The sequence below is a fragment of the Phyllobates terribilis genome, unplaced genomic scaffold, assembly GCF_046119375.1.
Source record: "Phyllobates terribilis strain yellow unplaced genomic scaffold, ASM4611937v1 Scaffold_7__3_contigs__length_470593459, whole genome shotgun sequence".
Taxonomy (NCBI): domain Eukaryota; kingdom Metazoa; phylum Chordata; class Amphibia; order Anura; family Dendrobatidae; genus Phyllobates; species Phyllobates terribilis.
The window spans coordinates 380,624,303-380,638,836 of record NW_027362767.1 but is presented as its reverse complement, the minus strand read 5'-3'; positions in this window follow the sequence as shown (position 1 = coordinate 380,638,836).

Below are 14,534 nucleotides of genomic sequence, written 5' to 3'. Positions count from 1 at the left end.
ATGGCCTCATGATCATGAATAATTTACTCGTTGTGTAGGAGGCCGATCACTGCTGCTGTCTACCTTCTGAACATTGTGTTGAAGCCTGATTGACCCAGGACCCGCAATCCTCTATGTCTGGAGGACGTGTTGCATTCCAGTGTCCAACTGTGTCCCAGCATCCACAATATTAACCCAGTGTGAAGGTGTCAGTGAGATGGACCATCCCTGGCCACATTCACTTGTCCACGTGTTTGTGGTTAGGCTGTCCTTCCCGCTAAATGCACTGGGGAGGGCACAGGTAATGATTTGGTATGCGCGCTTGTGTATAAGGTGCACCGGGACAAATAGGGGCAGCTGGGGACTGTTCATGGACACCCGGCCGCCCCCAGGCGGCTGAGGACTGTGTGTGGGTATGGATTACCAGGCCGCCGACGCAGCCATGACGTGGTGGCCAGATTCCGCCTCCACATGCCTAAAAGGCCCAATTTCAAGTGCAAGCAAGCAAACAGTATGGTATTGCAGCCTGGGGGTGGGTGGGTGGCAGGCTGCATACTTACGCTTGCATTGCAAGGAATGGGGGAGGTATAATTGAACACTACCCTGGGACAAGGACTTGCACGGGGATAGTTGCAAGTCTGCATCTTCTGATGCGGCAAGGATCACTTCTGATGGGCACACTTTTAGGCAGTGACCTGGGTGTCAGAGATGCTTACAGGGGTCTTCCCCATGCTGTTCCCATCTCTTTTCAGCACTGTATGCATGTGTCACACAGCACATGGCCAGATAAGGTTGTAAAATGCTAAAATTACATTTCCCGGTGAATGCATTTGTCACGGTTGAAAGCAATACAAAAGTGCAAAAATACATAAAAAATGCTACTTGTGAACATAGCCCAAGGTGTGGAGGAGTATTTTTGTTTTTGGTTATTTATTTTACCTTATACACAAGTCTTTACCCTGGAAAGGATGTTCCTTAACATATCTCACAGGAAAGCAGTTTCAGTTTAGTTTTAAAACGTTTTATTGTGAGCCCGTAAAAGTGGCTTAATACCTCTAATCACGTTGTTGACAGCAGTGACCTGGGGGTCAGAAATGCTTCCTGGGGCGATCCCCATGCTGCCCCCATGTTATTTGAGCACTGTCACTATCGTTTTGGGCACTTTTTAGGCTTTCTACAGACTGCTAGGGGTGCCGCCGCAAAAATGCTCGGGTCTCCCATAGACTAACATTGGGCTCGTTGCTCGGGTCAAGCACCCGAGTATCACGGTGAGCTTGGCCCGAGCTTCGAGCACCCGAGCATTTCAGTGCTCGCTCAACACTAATACTTAACAAAAAAGTGTGAAACAACTGAAAATATGTCTTATATTCTAGGTTCTTCAAAGTAGCCACCTTTTGCTTTGATGACTGCTTTGCACACTCTTGGCATTCTCTTGATGAGCTTCAAGAGGTAGTCACCGGAAATGGTTTTCACTTCACAGGTGTGCCTTGTCAGGTTTAAGTGGGATTTCTTGCTTTATAAATGGGGTTGGGACCATCAGTTGTGCTGTGCAAAAGTCAGGTGGATACACAGCTGATAGTCCTACTGAATAAACTGTTAGAATTTGTATTATGGCAAGAAAAAAGCAGCTAAGTAAAGATAAACGAGTGCCCATCATTACTTTAAGAAATGATGGTCAGTCATTCCGAAAAATTGGGCAAAATTTGAATGTGTCCCTAAGTGCAGTTGCAAAAACAATAAAGCGCTACAAAGAAACTGGCTCACATGAGGACTGCCCCAGGAAAGGAAGACCAAGAGTCACCTCTTCTTCTGAGGATAAGTTTATCCGAGTCACCAGCCTCAGAAATCGCAGGTTAACAGCAGCTCAGATTAGAGACCAGGTCAATGCCACACAGAGTTCTAGCAGCAGACACATCTCTACAACTGTTAAGAGGAGACTTTGTGCAGAAGGCCTTCATGGTAAAATAGCTGCTAGGAAACCACTGCTAAGGACAGGCAACAAGCAGAAGAGACTTGTTTGGGCTAAAGAACACAAGGAATGGACATTAGACCAGTGGAAATCTGTGCTTTGGTCTGATGAGTCCAAATTTGAGATCTTTGGTTCCAACCACCAGGTCTTTGTGCGATGCAGAAAAGGTGAACGGATGGACTCTACATGCCTGGTTCCCACCATGAAGCATGGAGGAGGAGGTGTGATGGTGTGGGGGTGCTTTGCTGGTGACACTGTTGGGGATTTATTAAAAATTGAAGGCATACTGAACCAGCATGGCTACCACAGCATCTTGCAGCAATGTGCTATTCCATCCGGTTTGCGTTTAGTTGGACCATCATTTATTTTTCAACAGGACAATGACCCCAAACATACCTCCAGGCTGTGTAAGGGCTATTTGACCAAGAAGGAGAGTGATGGGGTGCTACGCCAGATGACCTGGCCTCCACAGTCACCAAACCTGAACCCAATCGAGATGGTTTGGGGTGAGCTGGACCGCAGAGTGAAGGCAAAAGGGCCAACAAGTGCTAAGCATCTCTGGGAACTCCTTAAAGATTGTTGGAAGACCATTTCCGGTGACTACCTCTTGAAGCTCATCAAGAGAATGCCAAGAGTGTGCAAAGCAGTCTTCAAAGCAAAAGGTGGCTACTTTGAAGAACCTACGTAGAATATAAGACATATTTTCAGTTGTTTAACACTTTTTTGTTAAGTGTATAATTCCACATATGTTAATTCATAGTTTTGATGCCTTCAGTGTGAATGTACAATTTTCAAAGTCATGAAAATACAGAAAAATCTTTAAATGAGAAGGTGTGTCCAAACTTTTGGTCTTTACTGTATATCTTATCAGTGAAATCTCCTCCTTTCTCCATTTATGAGCCACTTCTCTTCCTCCCCTGGCCTCCTGAAATCATCATTCATTTTAAAAAACTGCTAAAATCATCTTGATCAAAACAAGATTGATTGTCAGCTCCCTGAGTGATCAGATTACAACTTCCTATTGACTGTGCTGGTGCTTCTTATCTCAGCCCAGAGCTGGATTCACTGCCACACTTCTCAGTACTGATGTGTATCATGTCCCCTATGTCACTGCTTCATTTGAACAAGTACTACATAGAGACAGGAGAGCAGGAATCTCTCATGTCTCCATGCAGTGGCGTACTGCCAATGACAGCAGGCCACGCCACTGCTATGGGGCCAGAGAGCTTGGTAGGCCCAGGGTGTCAGCCCCCAAACAGGGCCCCCCCTCCTCCCATCAGCACCCGCACTGCCCACGCGCAAAGAATAATGGGGGTGGAAGCATCTGCTGACACTCCCTCCTCCATCATCATTGCTCGTGCTGAAGGCAATGAAGCTTATAAGGAGAAGAACACCTTACCAATTGTTAAGCATGGCGGAGAATCCATAATGCTGTGGGGTTGCTTTGCTGCGTCTGGTACTTCAGACCTTGACCGTATCACAGGAATCATGAAATCCAAGAATTATCAAGAAATTTTAGAGCGAAATATCCTACCCAGTGTAAGAAAGCTTGGTTTGAGTCGAAGATCATGGGTCCTCCAGCAAGCTAAGGACCCAAAGCACACATCCAAAAGTACACAGGAATGGTTGAAAAAGAAAAAATGGTCTGTTTTAAAATGGCCAGCAATGAGTTCTGACCTCAACCCCATTGAAAATCTTTGGAGCTGAAATCTGCCATTGGGATAAAGAACCCTGCAAACATTCAAGAGCTTGGACAAAGTGCAAAGGAAAAGTGGGAGAAAATTCCAGCTGAGAAGTGCAAGAATCTTATAGATGGCTACAAGAAACGTCTGGAGGCTGTCAGCAATGCCAAAGGGTGTGCAACCAAGTATTAATTAGGGGTGGCTTTATTGCTGCACATGCTGTTTATTCTGTTTCTTCTTTGAAATTGCAACATGGAAGTTGAAAAACAATGTTTTATTGTTGTATTAATTTGGACCACTAATTAAAAAATCCAGAGGATATAACTTTGGTATTTTCGTATTTCTGAAGATATTGCATAGTCTATGAAAACAATGAAGGGGTGCCAATAACGATGAGCAGGACTGTACGGAGGACCATGGGAGTGTATTATATTGTATGGAGGACCATGGTGAGTCCATTATATTTTATGGAGGACCATGGCGAGTGCATTATATTATATGGAGGACTATGGGGAGAGCATTTTATTATATGGAGGACCTTGGGGAGTGCATTATACTATATGTAGGATTATGAGGGAGCATTATACTTTGTGGAAGGTTATGTGGGGCCATTATAATATTTGGAGGGCTATGTGGGGGCCTTATACTGTTTGCAAGCAATTATACAGTGTGAAGGTTTGTGTAGGGTCCATCATACTGGGTGGAGGGCTGTGTGGGGACCATTATACTGTTTGGAGGGCTAGTGCGGGCTATCATACAGTGTGGGGCCATTATACTGTATGTAGGCCCATTATACTGCATGGAGGGCTGTGTGTGGGTCAAAGTTGAGGGATAACATTGTGTTAGGGTCACCATACTTTACTGGGGGTGTTTAGGTGGGGTACAGTAGGGTCATTATACTGTGCAAATGGAGGCTAATGTGGAGGAATTCACCATGGGGGTATCATATTGTGTTTGGGGAGTATTTTTGTTGGCATCATATTTTATGAGGGCAATGAAAGAGGAAACTAGGTCTAAAGCAGGAGCAAAATTACCATGTAAAGGCTGGAGAGTTGTGAGATCTGCTCTTCTGTGACCTTGACAATTATTTATTTATTTATTTTTTTTTGAGGGGGTGGCCCAATTAGAACTTCTGCTATGAGGCCCCATGATTTCTATGTACACCCCTGTCTCCATGTACTGTGTATGGAAGGCATTATAGCTGCAACTCTCCACTTACTAGTTCAGAGAGAACTAAAAATAACAAATAAAGCCTGCCGAGGAGAAATCTGTGACAAATGCAGGCTACAAGACAATGGCCAAAAATAGTGTTATTCCTCATTTACACACACATGACAGTATATAATGATAAGGCACTTACCGTATGAACCGCAGGGAGGCTTTAAAGGGAATCTATCAAAGGGTTTTTTGCTATGTAATCTGAGAGCAGCATGAGGTAGAGTCAGAGACCCTGAGTCCAATGATGTGTCACTTACTAGGCTGTGTTTTGCAGTGCCAATAAAATATTTTTGTTATCAACAGGAGAATATCACTTGAGGACTAGGTGTCTCGTGCCTCCTAGTCCAACCACGTCCTCACCATTGATTAACAGCTTTCTGTCAATATACAGAGGACACAGAAAGCGGCCAATCAGTGGTGTGGGCGGGGTTACACACAGCTCAGCATTCTGAGCTCTGCTAGATTTGCAGCAGAGAAAACTTTGATTGCATCACAACTGCTACACCCAGCAAACTAAGTGATACATCACTGGTATTGGGGTCTCTGTCCCTAAATCATACTGCTCTCAAATTGCATCGCAAAAACCTGGTGATATATTCCCTGAACTACACAATTACAGGGAAAGACTGGTCCTCCAGAGTGCCAGATGATTCACCTATTTGCATAGGTTCGGATAGAATTATGGGCCCCGAGTTTCCAGTAGAAGACAGCCCCTCTTATAGTTGACTTTGGAGCAGTCCCGAGTCACTGTGGGCAAATGGGTTTATTAACAAATGATACATTAGAGCTTATTAACAATATCAAACAGTATAATGGAATTAGAAGTAGTGTACATGATCTGTATAGATAAGAGATGGGACCTTGAAATCATCTCTCCTTAGAGGGGCCCAAGGAAGCTGCAATCCATAAATGTTTTGATATAATGGTGTTTTCAGATGTGCATCTTTTACCTACAGAAATGTTCCATCAATAACAATAAACCCTGGAGCATAATGTCGATGGGCTCCATTGACAGGCTGTCATAACAAAGAGTATTCTCAAGGTCACAATTCCCATGACATGGCATATATATAGTCATGGCCAAAAGTGTTGGCACCCTTGAAATTGTTCCAGAAAATGAAGCATTTTTCCCAGAAAATTATTGCAATTACACATGTTTTGTTATACACATGTTTATTTCCTTTGTGTGTACTGGAACAACACAAAAAACAGAGAAAAAAATGGCAAATTGGACAAAATTTCACACAAAACCCCAAAAATGAGATGGGCAAATTGTTGGCACCCTCAACTTAATATTTGGTTGCACACCCTTTGGAATAAATAACTGCAATCAATCGCTTCCTATGTAATAGTGGGGAAGGACATAGCCTTCCTTTGGCACTGAAGTAGTTAAAGAAAATGTTCCCATAGTTAAACCTCTCTGGACTGTCGGAAGGCCAAGCTAAGGGGTTAGCTTTAGTGGTCCAGTCAGTAGAGTAGAGGGGGAACTTAGTGCCCTGATCAAGCCTTGAGTGTATATAGAGCTTGTTCCTGGCATAATTACTTGTGGGCTGCAGTGCTTGTAATCAGCCACAAGATGCCACTGTTCCGGGTGCAGATGTCAGATTGAGTCTGTCAGCAGTGTTACAGACAGTGATGGGGTTAATGTTGTGTGATGACAGCCCACAGAGGGTGAGCACATCAGGAAAATCTCACTTAGTTTACAGAAGCAGGAAGTGATGAGTCAGTAAGAGTTAGGACAGTGAACCATACGGGCAGCCTGACTATATGGTGGCTGCTAGGGTAGACGGGAGCTCCATACCCTCAGACAGTGGGATCACCAGTGTAAAAGTCTCCCTACGCAAGAGTCCTGTTGGCCGGCCGGAGAAACTCAACGGAGGTATTGAGGACCCGGGGCACTTCTAGTCAGCAGGTAGCAGAGGAAGATAAATAGGGCTCCAGCTAAGACGTGGGGGAGATATCAGATCCGGAACACTGTTGTTATTGCAGAAGAGTCTCTTGGGCTAGAGATTCGAGTCACAGAGATGCTTCACTTAAAGAGGGAACCAGGGCTGAAGATGTTGCCAGCGCCTGTGAGGGAGATAATAACTTGTCGGGCCTTATCCATTATATCTGTCTGTAAATATTGTACATATTCCTCTTCCCCAAGTAAAGTCCAAGTTCTGGTTAAGAACTTTGTGTCCTCTGAATTTATTGCTGCCCTGGTCCCAGAAGAGAAATGCCTGGAGACAGCCGCGATCGGATGGTTGGAAGTAAGTGGAGCGCACCACATACACATCCACACATCAGAGGGAGGACACGTATTGTCTGTAGGGTGCCAGAGCGAGCAGGGGCTGCAGCTCGCCCACGGCTACCTCGCTGAGGCACCTTACATTTGGTGTAGTCGGCAGGATGCGAGCTCCTCGCATGAAGAAAACGGGGAAGAGTCGATGCAGAACACTGAGGAGAAAGTGTTGGAAGACATGCGGCCCAAGGTGGCGGCCCGAAGCATGGATTCCAAGATGGTGACAGTGGCGGTAAAGTCTAGGAGAAGAACTGCCTATCGTGGGAGTGGACAGCGCCGGAGAGTTCCGGCCCAAAGAAGGATGGGCCCAGCAGTGAAGATGCGTCCCAGGATGGGACGTCCAGTGAAGAAGAGGGCGCGGCGCAAAGCGAAGTCCGGCCCGGTGAGTACCAGCGCGCCCAGAGAAGGGGCGCAGCTGGAGGCGGAGCTGCCGAGAGTGACGTGTGAAGCGACGGTCGCGTCAGAAGACCGGCCCAGAAAGAGGAGGAGTTGGACGCGCAGGACGCGCATCATCGGTAAGCGACCAGCGCCATTTTCTGTCCGTCGCACGAGGAGAAGGAGGTGTCGCAGTGGATGCTCCAGAAGGATGGCAGCCGGAGTATCCGACGACGCGATGGAAATGAGCAATGAGGGGGAAATCCTGAAGATTACCACCCCAGGGGCCGCAGCCTGAAACCACTCACCTGCGGGCGCTGCCCGTGAACCTTCGCCATTACCACCAGTGGCCGTCCAGTGGTCTACTAGGCCTGAACCGGAGGTGGGTCTGCTCGTTCACGAGCTACGTGTGTGGTGCTGGAGCCAGATGCCGGAAGATGCTTCCTCCTCGGTGGAGGGCGAAGAACATTCCGGTGGGGCCGAAGCAGCTGCTACAGCATGGCCTGATGAAGGTGAGCGGCCTATACCCTGGTGGCTGGTCCCGCTCGCGGAGCCGATAGTGATAACTCCCGGGGCGGCAGCGGAGGCCGCTAGGCCTGAAGAGGTTGTCACGGAGGCGAGGCCTCCCAGGAGGAAGGCCACACAAATAAATTGGTGGCAGATGGCACTGGAGGCCCTAAACACCCCCTTGGCGAAGCACTACTCTGAGCTTGGTAGCCTGAGGCTGACTACCCGCAACCCCCCAATAAAGCCACGGGAGCAGCGGCGGTGGACCGATACCTTCCTAAGAGGCTGGCTGGTAGGGTCCAACGCGGCGCGGAGGGAGTCAGTGGAGGCTTCCCAGACCTGTGAGAGGGTCATAGAATTCCAAGTCCGAGAGGGGTACAGATTCCTGGAAGAAGAGTGGACCGGGCACGCGGTGTTTGTTACTCGTGAGGTGATTAAGCGAGACTATCTGCCCGATCGTCTCCATAATTTACGTGTGGGAGACATAGTGCACTTCGTGAAGTGCGAGTGTTCCAGAGGGTGGTACGAGGCTGCGCTCACCCGACCCTATGAGTGGAAGGATGTCCTTGAGAAGGACGAAGAGGTCTTCCAGAGGAGGGCCAGAAGAGAGGCTCTGCAGCGCTGGGCTAGGGAAGCCCCCAAAGGATTCCCACCCCCTCCTAAGGCCAGTGTCCTGCAAGAAGAGGAGCCCAGGAAACGGCAGTGGGGAGAGGTTGAGAGTGAAGAGGAGGAAGGCTTCGCTAGCTGGGGGGAAGCTGATTCTCCTAGTGAGGCGCATGATGTCGACTCACCGGCAAAACACCCAGGAGGGGCTGAAGCAGCTGGTCAAGGAACTGCTGGAGAATCACAGGCTGGTGCCAGCAATATAGTCCACAACTTTACAGTTACCAGCTACGGCCCTACCCAGGTTGGCTGCGGCAGTGCTACATCCTCGGATGAGGAGCCTGGGCCCAGCAGGTACCCTGATCAGCCTTGGAGGTGGAAGAAGCCACCTTCATCTGCAGCATGGGCCACCTTCATGAAGGAGCGGAGGGAGGCCCCAAAGAAGTGAGCTGGTCCGTTAAAAGGTCCGTTGACCTTATCATTTCTTCTCGCATAAGGATCCACCAGCTGTGGTTCTGTTTCTGGGACTGTTTCCCAATGGGGGCGGAGTGCCCCATGTTGAGTTCGGTTAGGAAGAGTTGAAAGAAGAGAGATTCGGAGGACTGTTTCCCCTACCTCCCAGGCCAAGGAGGCCTCAAGGAGCACTAAGTTGTGTGCCCAAGTGAGCTGCTCTTTTTGTTTCTATTTTTATTTTTATTTTTGTTGCGCTTGTTGCGCCTTATTCTGCTGGAATTTGTAACACTGAGGCACACTGTGAGGATGACTGTCCTCTAAACCTAAGAGACTTGCGGCCTAGCGGGAAGAACCGGTGACCCCAGCTAGGGCCAAGAAGAAAGAGACTCACGGGGTGTTCCCTGTGACCGTGTGCCTCAGAATGCAGCCTTCAAAGGAGATTGAGGGCTATTGGTGTGTGACCTGTCTTAAAAATATGGACATGGACATTGTGTTTCCAGGGTCCTTACCAAGAAGGACCGGTATTGTTGAGCAGAGTCAAATGTTATGACACTGGACTGTCCTGAATTGCAGTTCTGGGGCCCTTAACCAAGAAGGGCCGGTCTCCTACCCAAGAAGAAGACTTCAGGACCAGTCTTGTACTAAAATATTTTAGTGATGTAGTAATGTGTCATAAATGCTGATCTGTATTGATTGCTTAGTGTGGTCGGGGACAACCAACATTAAAATGTGGGGGAATGTAATAGTGGGGAAGGACGTAGCCTTCCTTTGGCACTGAAGTAGTTAAAGAAAGTGTTTCCGTAGTTAAACCTCTCTGGACTGTCGGAAGGCCAAGCTAAGGGGTTAGCTTTAGTGGTCCAGTCAGTAGAGTAGAGGGGGAACTTAGTGCCCTGATCAAGCCTTGAGTGTTTATAGAGCTTGTTCCTGGCATAATTCCTTGTGGGCTGCAGTGCTTGTAATCAGCCACAAGATGCCACTGTTCCGGGTGCAGATGTCAGGTTGAGTCTGTCAGCAGTGTTACAGACAGTGATGGGGTTAATGTTGCGTGATGACAGCCCACAGAGGGTGAGCACATCAGGAAAATCTCGGCTTAGTTTACAGAAGCAGGAAGTGATGAGTCAGTAAGAGTTAGGACAGTGAACCATACGGGCAGCCTGACTATATGGTGGCTGCTAGGGTAGACGGGAGCTCCATACCCACTGACAGTGGGATCACCAGTGTAAAAGTCTCCCTACGCAAGAGTCCTGTTGGCTGGCCGGAGAAACTCAACAGAGGTATTGAGGACCCGGGGCACTTCTAGTCTGCAGGTAGCAGAGGAAGATAAATAGGACTCCAGCTAAGACGTGGGGGAGATATCGGATCCGGTACACTGTTGTTATTGCAGAAGAGTCTCTTGGGTTAGAGATTAGAGTCACAGAGATGCTTCACTTAAAGAGGGAACCAGGGCTGAAGATGTTGCCAGCGCCTGTGAGGGAGATAATAACCTGTCGGGCCTTATCCATTATATCTGCCTGTAAATATTGTACATATTCCTCTTTCCCAAGTAAAGTCCAAGTTCTGGTTAAGAACCTCGTGTCCTCTGAATTTATTGCTGCCCTGGTCCCAGAAGAGAAATGCCTGGAGACAGCCGCGAACGGATGGTTGGAAGTAAGTGGAGCGCACAACATACACAGCCACACATCAGAGGGAGGACACGTATTGTCTGTAAGGTGCCAGAGCGAGCAGGGGCTGCAGCTTGCCCACGACTACCTCGCTGAGGCACCTTACACCTACAACCCCTGGCAAAAATTATGGAATCACCGAGTTCGGAGGATGTTCATTCAGTTGTTTAATGTTGTTTAAAAAAAGCAGATCACAGACATGGCACAAAACTAAAGTCATTTTAAATGGCAACTTTAGGGCTTTAAGAAAAACTAAAAGAAATCAAGATTAAAAGTGTGGTACTCAGTAGGGGAATTTTTTTCAGACCAAGAAGAGGGAAAAAATTATGGAATCACTCAATTCTGAGGAAAAAATTATGGAATCATGAAAAACAAACACACAAAAGAACGCTCCAATACATCACTAGTATTTTGTTGCACCACCTCTGGCTTTAATAATAGCTTGCTGTCTCTGAGGCATGGACTTAATGAGTGACAAACAGTACTCTTGGTCAGTCTGGCTCCAACTTTCTCTGATTGCTGTTGCCAGATCAGCTTTGCAGGTTGGACCCTTGTCATGGACCATTTTCTTCAATTTCCACCAAAGATTTTCAATTGGATTGAGATCCGAACTATTTGCAGGCCATGACATTGACCTTATGTGTCTTCTTTCAAGGAATGTTTTCATAGTTTTTGCTCTATGGCAGGATGCATTATCATTAGTGATGAGCGAGCATGCTCCCTACTCGAGATGCTCGGCGCTCACCAAGTATTTCCGGGTTGCTCGGGCGGGAACTCGGGTCCCCTCCCTGCATGTTTGGCGCTCTTTAGAGAGCCAATGAACATGCATGGATTGCCTGCCATGCACTGTAATGCCGTAGCCATGTTGGTTGTGGGCATTACAGTGATTGGCTGGCCGCACAGCGTCATCTTGTCTATATCAGACTTGGGCCTCCATGCTCGTCACAATCACTCCGGATCAGACAGTGTAGGGAGAGTTGCTGCTGCGTCAGGGACAGATTTTATTGTGTATTAGGTAGTGTAGGGAGAAAAAACGTACATTACACATATCCATCTTAACAAACAGTCCTTCTGAGGACTAATCCATTTGCAAAGATATTAGGCAGGCAGTGTATATAGCAGACTGCAGTGCATATAGCACAAGAGGCTGCATTCCAATTCTGCCTTCTGCTGCTGTTAGATATTTCTATACAAAGGCCCAGGTCTCAGGGGCCAGGAATACTTTTCTTTGGATCTTAATCCTCATTATTTGCTTAAAAAGAAACCCAGAGAACACAATTTTTTCTGCGCCATTTGCTTATTGGCATTGCAGAATACAGCCAGGTCCTTTCCATATTAGAGCGCTAGAAATCCAGCTATTTAAAACTGTGTTTTCTCCTTCAAACGGATCACATATACTTTGTCAGAAAATACTGCCATTTCTGGCCTCCATTAAAAATTTCCTTCAGTGTGTCAGTGAAGCAATTCACCGCAGTTTGCTGTTCAAACTACTTACCTACAGGCCAGGTATTCAAAACTGTGTTTTCTCCATCACGCGGATCACATATACGTTGTCAGAAAATACTGCCATTTCTGGCCTCCATTAAAAATTTCTTTAGTGTGTCATTGAAGAAATTCACAGCAGTTTACTGGTCAAACTACTTACCTACAGGCCAGGTATTTAAAACTGTGTTTTCTCCATCACACGGATCACATATAAGTTCGCTCCAAACTCAGTCATTTGTAGTGAGCGTTGAAGATACTGTCCTCCATTTAAAATGGGCAAGGCATGTGGCAAGGGACGGGGAACTGGACGTGATGGTAATGGTGCATGCAGAGGCCGAGGACAAGGCCGTGGGCAAGCTGAAATTGTGCCAAAACAAACACCCACATCTTCTCGTCGGACCTTCCTGTCCCAATTCCTAGGGGACCGCAGCACACCACTATTAAACCCAGAGCAGTGTCAAAAGGTTGTTGGTTGGATAGCGGATAATGCTTCCAGTCACTTAGCCACCACCACCACCACCCTGTCTTCCACACGGTCAAGTCTCAGTAGCCGTGAGTCTGGACCGCATATTCCTCACCCTGATCCTCCTTCCTCCCACCATGCCGAGTACCCAGAGACAACTGATCCCACACTTGGACACTCTGAAGAGCTGTTCACTTTTCCATTTATAAATTCTGGCCTCTCGTCCGGTCCACTTGAAGCGGGGCAAGAGGAGATCGCGTGTAGCCCAAATATTTAAGAAACCACAGTCACACGAAGACAATGGTGGGAAAGTATCACAAGAGGTGGACGATGATGAGACACAATTGCCAGAAAGTCAGGAGGAGGACCAGGGTGCGGAAGTGGAAGACGAGGTGGTGGATGATATAGTAACTGACCCAACCTGCCAGGAGGACATGCAGAGCGAGGACAGCAGCACACAGGAGGAGGGAGGCAGAGCACCCCAACAGGCAGGAAGAAGCAGTGTGGTGGCCGCAGACAGAAGACAGGCAACCGTTCCCCGTAACACCAACACGAAGGAAGTTGCCAGTACAATTGTTAGGTCTTCCCGAGTCTGGCTGTCTTTTAAGGACTCGGCCGATAACCCCAAAAAGGCCATTTGCACCACCTGCCAGGCCAGCATCAGCAGGGGTGGCAAAACGACCAGCCTGACCACCACCAGCATGATCAGGCACATGGCAGCAAAGCACCCGACTTTGTGGGCCAAACCCCAGGGTCCAGGAACAGTATCTGCAGGTGGCAGCATTGCTTCTTCCGTTGTTGTGCATGCAAGCCAATCCCCTGTCCATGGTGCATGCGAAGACGCCTCCTGCCCTGCACCTCTCGTTGCACACTCTCAAGTAGCAACATCAGGAAGCATGTCCATGTCCCTTTCCCAGCGCAGCGTTCAGTTGTCCATACCCCAGTCCTTGGAACACAAGCGCAAATATGTGCCAACGCCCCACAGACCACACTACTAAATTCTCACATTTCACGACTGTTTGCTCTCGAAATGTTGCCTTTTAGGCTCGTGGAGACGGAAGCATTCCGTAACCTGATGGCGGCGGCCATCCCATGGTACTCGGTCCCCAGCCGCCACTATTTCTCCCAGTGTGCTGTCACCGCATTACACAAGCACGTGTCCCTAAACATTAGCCATGCTCTCAACAACGCAGTTACCGGTAAAATCCACCTAACCACGGACACGTGGACAAGTGCTTGTGGGCAGGGACAGTACATCTCGCTGACGGCACACTTGGTTAACATAGTGGAAGCCGGGACCCAGTCAGACCTTGGGACGGAACACGTCCTTCCGACGACAAGGATTGCCTGCCCTAGGTCAATCAGGGTTACCCCCACAGGCTACAGCTCCTGCACCTCATCCTCCTCCTCTTCAGCCTCCATCTCCAAAATGACCACATCAGTCACAAGCTGGAAGCACTGCAGCACTGCCACGGCCAAGCGGCAACAGGCTGTGCTGAAGCTAATATGCTTAGCTGAAAAACCACACAATGCTGAAGAGTTGTGGACAGCTCTGAAAGAGCAGGCAGATCTGTGGCTCACATCGTTGAACCTACAGCCAGGCATGGTCATGTGTGACAATGGCCGGAACCTGGTGGCGGCTCTGAGGCGAGACGAGCTCACACACGCACCATGCCTGGCCCATGTGCTAAACCTCGTGGTTCAGTGGTTTCTCAAATCCTACCCAGAGCTGCCGGATCTGCTTGTTAAAGTACACCGCCTGTGTGCCCATTTTAGAGAGTCAGCTACAGCTTCCGCCGCCCTTGCCGTGTTTCAGCAGCGTTTGCAGCTTCCGGCTCACAGACTGGTGTGTGAT